The following is a 12,970-nucleotide window of genomic DNA, read 5'->3' as shown; positions in this document are numbered from 1 at the left end:
TTAAGAAGAGGTGGCAAGAATACACAGAAGAACTGTACAAAAAAATCTTCACGACCCAGATAATCATGATGGTGTGATCACTCACCTAGAGCCAGACATCCTGGAATGTGAAGTCAAGTGGGCCTTAGGAAGCATCAGTACGAACAAAGCTAGTGGAGGTGATGGAATTCTCGTAGAGCTATTTCAAATCCTGAAAGATGATGCTGTGAAAGTGCTGCACTCAAAAATGCAGCAGTAACCACAGGACTGGAAAAGGTCAGTTTTCATTCCAATGCCAAAGAATGCTCAAACTTACCACACAGTTGCACTCATCTCACAGGCTAGAAAAGTGATGCTTAAAATTCTCCAAGCCAGGCTTCAGCAGTACGTGAACTGTGAAATTCCTGATGTTCAAGCTGGTTTTAGAAAAGGCAGAGGAATCAGATCAAATTGCCAACATCCACTGGATCATCAAAAAAGCAAGAGAGTTCCAGAAAAACATCTATTTATGCTTTATTGACTACACTAAAGCCTTTGACTGTGTGGATCACAATAAACTGTGGAAAATTCTGGAAGAGATGGGAATGCCAGACCACCTGACCTGCCTCTTGAGAAATCTGTATGCAGGTCAGGAAGCAACAGTTAGAACTGGACATGGAACAACAGACTGGTTCCAAATAGGAAAAGGAGTATGTCAAGCAAGGCTGTATATTGTCACCCTGCTTATTTAACTTCTGTGTAGAGTACATCATGAGAAACGCTGGACTGGAAGAAGCGCAAGCTGGAATCAAGATTGCTGGGAGAAAAATCAATAACCTCAGATATGCAGATGACACCACCCTTATGGCAGAAAGTGAAGAAGAACTGAAGAGCCTCTTAATAAAAGTGAAAGAGGAGAGTGAAAAAGTTGGCTTAAAGCTCAACATTCGGAAAACTAAAATCATGGCATCTGGTCCCATCACTTCATGGGAAATAGATGGGAAACAGTGGAAACAATGGCTGACTTATTCTTCTGGGCTCCAAAATCACTGCAGATAGTGATTGCAGCCAGGAAATTAAAGGACGCTTACTCCTTGGAAGGAAAGTTATGACCAACCTACCCACTCTGGTACTCTTGCCTGGAAAATCCCATGGACGGAGGAGCCTGGTGGGCTGCAGTCCAGGGGGTCACTAAGAGTCAGACACGACTGAGCGACTTCACTTTCACTTTTCACTTTCATGTATTGGAGAAGGAAATGGCAACCCACTCCAGTGTTCTTGCCTGGAGAATCCCAGGGACAGGGGAGGCTGATGGGCTGCCATCTATGGGGTCACACAGAGTTGAACACAACTGAAGCGACTTAGCAGCAGACAGCATATTATAAAAGCAGAGACATTACTTTGTTAACAAAGGTCCATCTAGTCAAGGCTATGGTTTTTCCAGTGGTCACGTGTGGATGTGAGAGTTGGACTATAAAGAAAGCTGAGCGCCAAAGAATTGAAGCTTTTGAACTGTGGTGTTGGAGAAGACTCTTGAGAGTCCCTTGGATTGCAAGGAGATCCAACCAGTCCATCCTAAAGGAGACCAGTCCTGGGTGTTCATTGGAAGGACTGATGTTGAATCTGAAACTGCAATACTTTGGCCACCTGATGTGAAGAGCTGACTCATTGGAAAAGACCCTGATGCTGGGAAAGATTGAAGGCAGGAGGAGAAGGGGACAACAGAGGATGAGATGGTTGGATGGCATCACTGACTCGATGGACATGGGTTTGGGTAGACTCCGGGAGCTGGTGATGGACAGGGAGGCCTGGCGTGCTGCAATTCATGAGGTCAAAGAGTCGGACACGACTGAGCAACAGAACTGAACTGATGGGGTTCTCAGCAAGAATGCTGAAGTGGTTTGCTATTCCCTTCTCCAATGGACCACATTTTGTCAGAACTCTCCACCATGACCATTCTGTCTTGGATGGCCCTACACGGCATGGTTCATAGTTTCATTGAGTTAGACAGGATTGTGATCAGTTTGATTAGTTTTCTGTGATTGTGGTTTTCATTCTATCTGCCCTCTGGTGGATGAGGATAAGAGGTTTGGGCAAGCTTCCTGATGGGAGAGACTAACTATGGCAAAAACTGGGTCTTGTTCCAGTTGTCAGGGCCATGCTCAGTAAGTCTTTAATCCGTTTTCTGCTGATGGGTGGGGCTTTGTTCCCTTCCTGTAGTTCAGCCTGAGGCCAAACTGTCGTAGGGGTAATGATGGTAATGGGGACCCCTTCAGAAAGAGTTATGCTAGCCTCCCAGGACTGTTGGAGTCTGCACCCCTGACCCCGTGGCAGGCCACTGTCGACCCTTGCCTCTGCCAGAGATTCCCAAGCACAGACAGGCCAGTCTTGGTCAGTCTTTTGTGGGATTACTGGTCCTTTCTCCTGGGTCCTGGTGCACACACGGTTTTGTTGTGCCCTCCAAGAGTCTCTGTTTCCCTAGCCCTGTGGAAGTCTGTGATCAAATCCCACTGGCCTGCAAAGTCAAATTCCCTGAGGGTTCTCAGTCCCTTGGCCATATCCCCTTGTTGGTAAATCTGTTGTGGGGCCTGAACTTTCACAGCAGTGCAAGCACTTCTTTGGTATAATTGTTCTTCAGTTTGTGGGTCGTCTGCTAGGTGGCTCTATGGGGCTAATGGTGACCTCCTCCAATAAGACTTAGACCACACGCCGTGCCTCCCAGGACTGCTATAGCCAGAGCCCCTGAACATGTGCAGGCCACTGCTGACCATGCCTCCACAAAATTGAAGTCACTCAGTCGTGTCCAAGTCTTTGCGACCCTGTGCACTGTAGCCCACCAGGCTTCTCTGTCCTTGGGATTTTCCAGGCAAGAACACTGGAATGGGTTGCCATTTCCTTCTCCAGGGGATCTTCCCGACCTAGGGACTGAACCCAGGTCTCCTGCATTGCAAGCAGACTCTTTAACCTCTGAGCCACCAGGGAAGCCCAGTGCCTCCACAGGAGACCCTCAAACACTCAAAGGCAGGTCTGGCTCAGTCTCCTTTGGGTTTCCTGGGTCCTGGTACACACAGGTTTTGTTTCTGTCCTCCAGGTGTCTCTGGCGGGTATGAGGTTGGGTTTTAAACGTGATCGCACCCCTCCTCCTGCCTTTTGCAGCTTCTCCATTGCCCTCGCTCATGGGGTATCTTTTTTTGGTGGATCCCGACCTTCTCCCGTCAGTGGATGTTCAGTAGCTAGTTGCAACTTTGGTGTTCTCGCAGAAGATGAGCGCACGTCTTTATACTCCACTGTCTTGGATTCCAGATTCCTGGGAAAGTGAGGCTGTAGTTAAAAATTACTTATGCATATGTTACCCTAGCATGTCTGAAGTCCTCACTTAGACAGTGGAATTGATGTATTGAAGGGAGAAGACCTTCAGTAGAAAAATGCATAGTGTATCCTATTAATTAATATACTAGAATGGGAGGGTACTTTATCACTGATAAGTCAATAACCATAATAATGTCAACATTTAAGATGAATACTCTTGTATTAATCAGAGAAGATTCATTTGCAATTAGAAAACCTTTACCCAAATGAGAAAAATGGATGATCGTACCATCAGTGAACTAGGAGTTTGGCATACCCTGCAGTCTGTAGGAATGAGAATGTGCTGATGTACCAGGGAGTAGGTATGAAGCTTCAAGTCAGTGTAGTTAGTGATTCTCTTTTGTTTTGGGGGATTGTCAAAACCCTGGTGTGCTTGTGGGAATATGTTACTCATTTGAACATTAACAGTGAATAAGTGCCGTCTTGGAACCTTGGGGATGGTTCCAAATGTTAGTTGCCATATAAGATCAAGGTCTGTTTCAGTGAGGACGATTTCTTCTGTTAAGTTGGTGGACATCACACAGAACATCAAAGCAAGAACAGCTGTGAGGATAGGGGTCAACCTGCTGTGAGGGAGGGACATGGTCAGGCACCGCCTAGTTCCAAAAGATCAATGTTTTCCAAGAGTTGTGGAAAAAAAAAAATTGCTTCCTGAGTGTAGTGGACATTTCCTTCATACTCTGGCTGTTCAGGACCTTTTGAACGTCTTTCTGGCTTTGCAAAATGCCTGGCCTTCTGGACTCTGCTTCCTCAAAGTACAAGTCAGAAGTCACTTTCTGGGTCTCCTTGGCAGCTCGTGCCAGAACGTATCCCAGGCTCTGTATCTCAGATGCATCTGAAGGATAGCTTTGGAAGTGAGTCAGGAGAGGCGTCTCACGGAAATGGTTCTGGCGAGAGTGGCAGTGGCATCTGCAGTGGGATCCAGCTGGTGGATCAGTCATCTCCCAGCCCGAGTCACTGGCTCACCAGATATCCTGTGGCCTGATGCCCTGTAAGAAATTTCTGTTCTGCCTCAGTTAGCCAAAGTGGATTCTATTGTTTACAACTAAAAACTCTGAATGGTATATGAGATTCTTAAGCATGAACAGGACCAGGCCATAACCAGTTCTGTTCTCACAGCAACTCCCCATGCTGATGAGGGACCATGAGAATCTCACGGTAATTGGATCAAGTTTCATCCTCTTGGTTGTGCTGCCAATTCAAGGCGTTTCTGCTGTACTGTGAGGCATACAAACTTGAAAAATATGGTTACATGAAATGGCACACAAAAAGGATAATAGGATTTATGGAAAAACAGAGATGGATAGGTCACCTCAAATATATGAAACACCATCTAGAACACTAAGAAAAACCATAATAATCCTAACAAAACTATCAGCTCAGTTGGAAAGTCACACTGAATTGCTAGGCAACAAATATTCTAGGAGGTATAAGCGTTTGCCTTAAAAGGTGAGGGTATACATGGATAGAATGGGGGTTGGAGGCTGCCGAGTTCTGAAGATGAGGGTAGAGGGAGGTGGGGATAAGTACTTGGAGGCTTTACCCAAATTTGAGTGGTGACAGAGAAGGCTGTCCCTGGATGCTTGTTTTGTGGTGGCCTTTTACACTGCATCTTTGAGAACTGTACGCTCCATGCGTCTGTGAGAGAACACGTGACCCAGGCAGGCCAGTAGGAAAATGGAGCAGAAGAACGGGTACCTGGCACAGTGATGTAGTTGGCTTTGTTTGTGAGCTTTGTGTTCGGAGGCTTTTATGTGTATTTACATGCTAGGGGCCTTCTCTGATGATCCAGTGGCTAGGACTCCAAGCTCCCAATGCAGGGGGCCTCGGTTCAATCCCTGGTGAGGGAACTAGATCCCACAGGCCACAAATGAGAAAGATTCCATGTGCCGCAACCAAGACCAGGCACAGTCAAATAAACAAGTAAATTTTAAACATATGCTGAGAACAAATACATGTCAACTGATAACAATTTATGTTTTATCTGGACACTGTTCTCTTATTATCAATGACAAATATACTGTGGTATTTAGAGAAATGTGCTGTAGTAGGTGAGAGTATACTTTAAAGTGTTCTGTAAACCTTAAAAGCTACAGGACTCTTGGCCTGTAGATAAAAGGGACTGTGGGATAAAGGATTATTTAAAAGGAGGAACCCCAGGAGAAGTGTAGACTGTCTTATTGCTGAAGGCAAGAGCTGTGACCTCGCATAGCAGTTAAGAGACACAGGCTTTGGATAGACCACCTGGGTTTGAGTCCCTCTTCTCCCACATGCTGGGTCTGAGCCCTGGTTTGATCATCTGTAAAATGAAGATTATAATAAAGATTGTACCTTAGACTTGTTAGCACATGTGAAGTCCTTGGGGCAGTCTGTTGAATGATGGCTGTTGTTGACTTTTCATCCATCATCTATGTTACAGTTGGCTTCAAGGGTAAGGAAAGCGTGCGTGGAAAACTTACTGTCAGGGTCTAACCCATAATAGGCATTCCGTCCACATCTGTTGAATTTGAATCCAGTGAGAAATATCCACAGAGACTGCAACCACCACTGTTTCCTTTCCTCCTACCAAGTCAGTGTGGAAACCGTTTTCTTGGCCAGGACAGGATGCTGTATTGAGGGAACTGATCAGGGAGCACGTGCTGGACTGGTGGTCTGTGAGTCCCGGGTGCCTGGGGATAACAGAAAACCCCAGGGAAGGTCAGACCTTCAGAGCAGAGCCTGAGTAGGAAGAACAGTCTGCCACCAGCTTGGTTTCCATTGTGATTAGGCCATTTCAATGAAAAGAGCTTTAGATGCTGGAAGCCCACAGCATCTGTTTCTAGTTGAAAGGTTATTTACAGACAGTATGTTCTTCACAGTGACATTTGTATGTGTTTATTAATACAGAGCCTACTGCAGTAAAACTCATTTTGGAAATGGAAATAGATAATTATTCTTGAAGCTTTTAATCATTTTTTAAGCAAAATAATGAACTGGAAAGCATTTAGCTGAGGAAGAGCATCTGATTCCCAGGCAGATTATTCAGTTGGGATGAGATGCAAATATATATGGTCTCCTGCTCTCTGCTCTCCTCTCTCCCAGGGCAGGGAATGGGGAGGCTCCTCATTTTATCTGTAGGTTCTGTGGTATTTTTCAGTCATAACTGATGCTTCAGAGGCCCATGATTCCTGTCCTGGCTTCTCCGTTCATCTCATGGCTTTGGGAAAGTCACTTTGTTTCTGGGCATCAGTTACCCATCTGTAAAATACCTTATGGTGTCTTCTAGCTCTGACCCTATGTCACTGTAGAATTCTGTGCCTTGGTGAAAGTGGAAAAAGTCCTGTAAGCACTTGAGCTGTCCAAGAACTCTGGTCTTTTTGAAGCTCCAGGCTGGAGTAAAGATACTAGATTTTCTGTTTTATTCAGCGCCATCCACAGAGCTCCTACAACATGCAGAGTATGTTAAGACCAGGGAGGGGACAGAAGAATAAGCAACTGCTTAAATTTCCTGTGTCCAGTTGGAGAGGGAAAACAAACGTTTATGACATAATCAGAAAGATTAAGCCAGCTAGAATTGCCAGGGCTCAAGCTTTCTCTGTTGTGGAATGTGGAAGGAAGAGAGTCCTCATGGGCAATCTAGGGCATGGGACAAATCCCTAAGGACAGTATTTACAACTGAACGATGGGGCTTGGTTTCCTACTCTCCTTGCTGAGCCAAACCTAGGCTGTTCCTTTCTTTCTTTTATTTTTTAATTGAAGCATGGTTGATTTACCCTGTTGTGTTAACTCTGCTGTACAGCAAGGTGACTCAGCTGCACACATATTTTCAATTATTTTTTAATATTCTTTTCCATTATGGTTTATCACAGGATCTTGAATGTAGTTCCTTGTGCTATATGCTATATGCTATATATCCTTGTTGTTTATTTTAGACTATTTATTTTCTGTCATTTTTTAAAATATACTTGAGTGGATCTTCTTCCTTCCCTCTCTTTTCTCTAGAGTTTGAAAAGCCCATGGCACCTAGGGCGGCCCATTGTTTAATGTAAATGTCCCGAATGGTGGAACCCGCCTCCGCACCCCGCCAATCCTCACCTTTGGGCCCCACTTTTGTTACTGGCACCTGACCTTGAGCATGACCAGGGCACGAGATGCAGGTGACTGGCACTGAGGGGCCTGGCCCTCTGACCACACTGCTGTTTGAGCAGTACAGATGCTGGCAGCTGCTTCTAAAGACGGCATTTCTGACAATGGTCACCTTCAGGGAAGTGGGTGTGGTTGGAACAGCTGTCTGCCTGGGAGCTGCCCTTTGGTTTATGTCTGGAGATAGCTTTGCAATGTGTGAGTATGTTTTTAATCACATCTGGAATTGATAGACAGCCTGAAGCTTTCACCTGCCCAGAGCTTCACTATCCTGTTTCTTGCTGGGGCAGCAACTTTCTTAACCACTTGTATATCATGGGCTCTTAGAAATGTTTTCAAGCCCAAAGAAATCCAGCTTAACATCACTGCTTTAAATCAGGGATATTTAAAGGAGTTCTGGAGTCCTGCCAGCGAAGCTCTTGGCTAAAATGAGGTTTGGGGATTTTGATATTCCTGCTTTTCTCTAATTTTTAAAAAAATTAACTTTGATAATTCAGTTTTGCTGAATTTCTGAGAAATCAATCTTGACTCTAAGAAGGGAACAAAACACCCTGGTTTATTTTTTTGTAATTTTTCAAAAATTTTGAAAATTTTTATTTTTAATTGAAAGATAATTGTCTTATGACATTGTATTGATTTCTGCCATTCTACAACATAAATCGCCACAAGTGAATATCCCCTCCCCCTGGAGCCTCCTTCCCATCCCACATCTCAAGGGCATCACAGGGCATCCGGCTGGGCTCCTGTGTTATACAGCAGTTTCCCATCAGCCTTCTAGTCTACTCATGGCAGTGCATATATTTCAATGCTATTCTCTCAATTCGTCCCACTCTCCTTTAAAGAAGCCCTAGTTTAAATGAGTCTGTGTTGGTACCTGGCGGGTGGGCATAGTCATGATGCAGAAGCCAAATGTCCCTCTGGGGAGATGGGATTGGGTCAAAGGTCATAGGAGGCGGGCGGGGGTGGGAACTGTTGCTGCCTGCCAACCCTGAAGAGCCTGGAGGCCACTCGGGAGTGTCAGACTATGTATGGTTCACGGGGAAGAGCACCTTTGCACACCCGCTGGCTGCCCAGCGCTGGGCCGACTGCACCTTGATCTGCTGACTGCCCTCCTGGGTGCTGCTTTCGCTGCTGCTGGGCTGGTGCCTATGGGCCCACGGTGGCATCTGATTCCTTCCTGGCCCCTCTGACCCACACAGAGCCTGATGAATTTTCTTTTTAAATGTCACATTGTGTCACTGCGTTAGTGCCCTGGAGGATGTGTGTGCTCCTGTTCTCACATGGTTACCTGAGGTCATGAGGTAATGATTGTTCACACCACAGGGAATAGAGATTTATCATCATTATCATAGGGCCTTGTATTTCATTTATTTTTTATTTTGCTGCATGCTCTTTTTATTAAAAAACAAGTCTTCTCTTCCCTGGGCATGCAAGTAGTAATAGAATTCCTAGAGAAAGCCCAGATATACAGGGTCAGGTTTTCTGATCACATCAGTGCTAAGACAGAATTCTATCCCCTGTGTCTGACTTTCTGATCATCAGCAAGGACTGTCTAGATTGGGGTGGTCTTTACTTTCTATGCTCATACTTCCATACAAGTAGGATGCACTTGTATCCTTTTGGAAGTCATTTTGGTAGAGCCTTGGCTTTGCATCTAAATTTATATCACTAGTCTCCCTGATCAGGCTTCTGCTTTCTGTAGGATGACCCAGCTCTGTTGAGGTGTCAGGGAGTTGCAGAGCAGCCTCCCTGGGATAGAACCAATGGGCAGATGGCATCCTAGCCCTGATGAGGGCTGCAGCTCTGCATAGAGCATTGGGTTACAGGACTTGGTCTCAGATGCCAGCATCTTTGCCGCCTGGCCATGTGGACATGCCTGTGTAACGATCTCCTTATCTGCCGAGGGAAGACAGTATCCAAATCCCAGGGTTTGGGGAGTTTGGGTTAGGTGACCTCTGCTGAAAAACTTGATACCCTTGTAAAGTATCATGAGGTTAATTACCAGCCCACTGTTCTAACCCTCTGTGTTGTAATTCTGTGTTGTAATTGGAGAAGGAAATGGCAACACACTCCAGTGTTCTTGCCTGGAGAATCCCAGGGACGGTGGAGCCTGGTGGGCTGCCGTCTCTGGAGTCTCACAGAGTCGGACACGACTGAAGCAACTTAGCAGTAGCAGCAGCAGGGGGCTGATAACATGGTGATCAGTTGCCCCTTGCTGTGTTCTAAGGTGAAAAAAACAAATGTGTCTTGCTTTCAAGGATATAAGAGAAACATTTTAGATATATAAAAATAATCTTTTATTGTTGATGATTCTCTGGACATTGGCTGGAATCCCTGTGGTTAGGGGAGGGAGAATAGTTAGGAGAGGAGGGCCAGTCAGCTTGACATACAGAAGCTCTGTCTATACACTGCACATCAGACATGGATTGGCCTTTTATAACAGAAGCTACTTTGAGGGCGCTCTTGCTGGTGTGTGTGTGTGTGCACACACGTGTGTGTACAGCAAGGGTTGTGATTGACTTTTTTGAATGGAGGAGAATCCTTGTATATAGCATACCCATGGGTGTATTTCCAAGAGCCAAAACCCAAATAAACAGTGTTCCACACGAAACTAAAATAACAACAGAAAACATGCAGATCTGCGAAGACTGTTGCAACCAATAGCATGACCTCCTCAATTCCAGAGCCTGGTAGAGCATTCTAGAAGGGGGCATGGGTCTCAAGGCGTTCAGCAATTACTCAGCCAGGTCCTTAACTCAGAGCTGCTCCAGAGGGACCTGGAGCCCAGGCAGTGCCTGGCCCTGTCCATCACCATCAGAGTGCTAATGGGTAGCTGGTCTGATTGTGTTAGTGGTAGAATTTTTAGAAATATTTTCTTTGTAATTGGGGAAAATACTTTTAGAGCTTTAGTTAGGTAATCACTGAAGCTACCGCTATGCCATATATAAATAACTATCTGAAGGCTCTGAGACATCTGTATAAATTTAGCCCATTGCGTCACACAGACTCGCACCATCCCCAACCCATGCAGCCTGGAGGCTCTGACTCCTGTTGGTTCACAGCTGCTGCTGGTATTTTGAGGATGAGCCTCAGAGCATGTTTCCAGTGTTCTTTCAACACCCTTTGTCTGATCAGACAAAATATGTCCAGGTTGTCCCAGGTTCCCTCTGGGGAACCCAGCTGTCTGCTGATTTTGTATGTGGCTGCCCCAGTCATTCAGGGTTCAGCACCATGTTACTGCTGGTGGGCTGGGGGCTTCTAGGGACTGTTTCTCTGCACTGCATCATTAACTCGTTCAGTGCTTTCTGTGCATTGACTGAGAAGGAGTTTGGACTCTTGTTTAGGAAGGCAGAGAACAAAGTGAAAGGCAAAAAGTTGTTCCCTTTGTCTTATTCTTCCTTTTTTGAAAATCCTTATTGGAGTATAGTTACTTTAGTTATGGTTATTGCTATTGTTATATAGTTATTATATACTAAAGTATACAAAAGTATACAACTATACTTTAGTATAGTTATTGGAGTATAGTTACTGTAGAATGTTGTGTTCCTTTGTTGTCATTCACTCACGGCCAACTCTTTGTGATCCTATGAAATGCAGTACTCCAGGCTTCTCTTTCCTTCACCATCTTCTGGAGTTTGCTCAAACTCGTGTCTATGGAGTCAGTGATGCCATCCAACCATCTCATCCTCTGTCCTCCCCTTCTCCTCCTGCCTTCTATCTTTCCCACTATCAGAGGCTTTTCTAATGAGTTGGCTGTTAGCATCAGGTGGCCAAAGTATTGGAGCTTCAACTTTAGTCTTTCTAATGAATATTCAGGACTGCTTTCCTTTAGGATTTACTGGTTTAATCTCCTTGCTGTCCAGGGGACTCTCAAAAGAGTCTTCAACACCACAGATCGAAAGCATCAATTTTTTGGTGCTCAACCTTCTTTATGGTCCAACTCTCACATCTGTACATGACTATTGGAAAAACCATAGCGCTAACTATACAGACCTTTGTCAGCAAAGTAATGTCTCTACTTTTTAATATGCGGTCATAGCTCTTCTTCCAAGGAGCAAGCATCTTTTAATTTCATGGCTGCAGTGATTTTGGAGCCCCCCAAAATAAAGTCTCTCACTGTTTCTGTTCTTTCCCCATCTATTTTCCATGAAGTGATGGGACTGGATGCCATGATCTTCATTTTTTGAATGTTGAGTTTTAAGCCAGCTTTTTTACTCTCCCCTTTCACCTTCATCAAGAGACTCTTTAGTTCTTCTTGCTTTCTGCATATCTGAGGTTATTGATATTTCTCCTGGCAATCTTGATTCCAGCTTCTGCTTCTCCTAGCCTGGCATTTTGCATGATGTACTCTGCATATAAGTTAAATAAGCTAAGTGACAATATACAGCCTTGACATATTCCTTTCCCAATTTTGAACCAGTCTGTTTCATGTCCAGTTCTAACCTGTTTCTACTGTATAGTAAAGTGAATCTACTATACGTATACATATATATCCTCTTTTTTGGATTTTCTTCCCATTTAGGCCACCACAGAGCACTGAGTAGGGTTGTCTGAGCTATGCAGTAGGTTCTCATTAGTTAATTTTTTCAACTGAAGACCAGTTTTGAGCAACTACAGTCATTTAAAGTCTTCCTACATTATTAATTTTGTAGAAAGTAATCTTTTGGGTCTTTTTATAGGTAATTAAATGCTGTGATAACTTTTAATAATTTTCTTTTAATAATTAGACACAGGGATTAGAGCATCTTTTATATTGCATGACATTTGTTCTTTCAACAGTTGTTCAGTTCAGTCGCTCAGTCGTGTCTGACTCTCTGTGACCCCATGAACCGCAGCACACCAGGCCTCCCTGTCCATCACCAACTCCCAGAGTCCACCGAAACCCATGTCCATCAAGTCAGTGATGCCATCCAACCACCTCATCCTCTGTCGTCCCCTTTCTCCTACTGCCCCCAATCCCTCCCAGCATCAGAATCTTTTCCAATGAGTCAACTCTTTGCATGAGGTGGCCAAAGTACTGGAGTTTCAGCTTTAGCATCATTCCTTCCAAAGAAATCCCAGGGTTGATCTCCTTCAGAATGGACTGGTTGGATCTCCTTGCAGTCCAAGGGACTCTCAAGAGTCTTCTCCAACAACACAGTTCAAAAGCATTAATTCTTTGGTGCTCAGCCTTCTTCACAGTCCAACTCTCACATCCATACATGACCACAGGAAAAACCATAGCCTTGACTAGACAGACTCTAGTTGGCAAAGTAATGTCTCTGCTTTTGAATATGCTATCTAGGTTGGTCATAACTTTTCTTCCAAGGAGTAAGCGTCTTTTAATTTCATGGCTGCAATCACCATCTGCAGTGATTTTGGAGCCCCCCTCCAAATAAAATCAGCCTCTGTTTCCCCATCTATTTGCCATGGAGTGATGGGACCAGATGCCATGATCTTATTTTTCTAAATGTTGAGCTTTAAGCCAACTTTTTCACTCTCCTGTTTCACTTTCATCAATGAACTCTTTAGTTCTTCTTCA

At 44.6% G+C, this 12,970-nt stretch overlaps 1 protein-coding gene across 2 annotated transcripts in view; it reads left to right on the top strand.

Annotated features, from left to right (window-relative positions):
• Positions 1-12,970, top strand: part of HHAT (hedgehog acyltransferase) — a 373,409-nt gene that overhangs the window by 200,947 nt on the left and 159,492 nt on the right. The gene's annotated exons all lie outside the window — the stretch shown is intronic.

This window comes from Ovis canadensis, chromosome 12 (genome assembly GCF_042477335.2).
Source record: "Ovis canadensis isolate MfBH-ARS-UI-01 breed Bighorn chromosome 12, ARS-UI_OviCan_v2, whole genome shotgun sequence".
Lineage (NCBI taxonomy): Eukaryota > Metazoa > Chordata > Mammalia > Artiodactyla > Bovidae > Ovis > Ovis canadensis.
The sequence above is the reverse complement of the archived record's forward strand: the minus strand, read 5'-3'. Positions and strand labels throughout refer to the sequence as shown.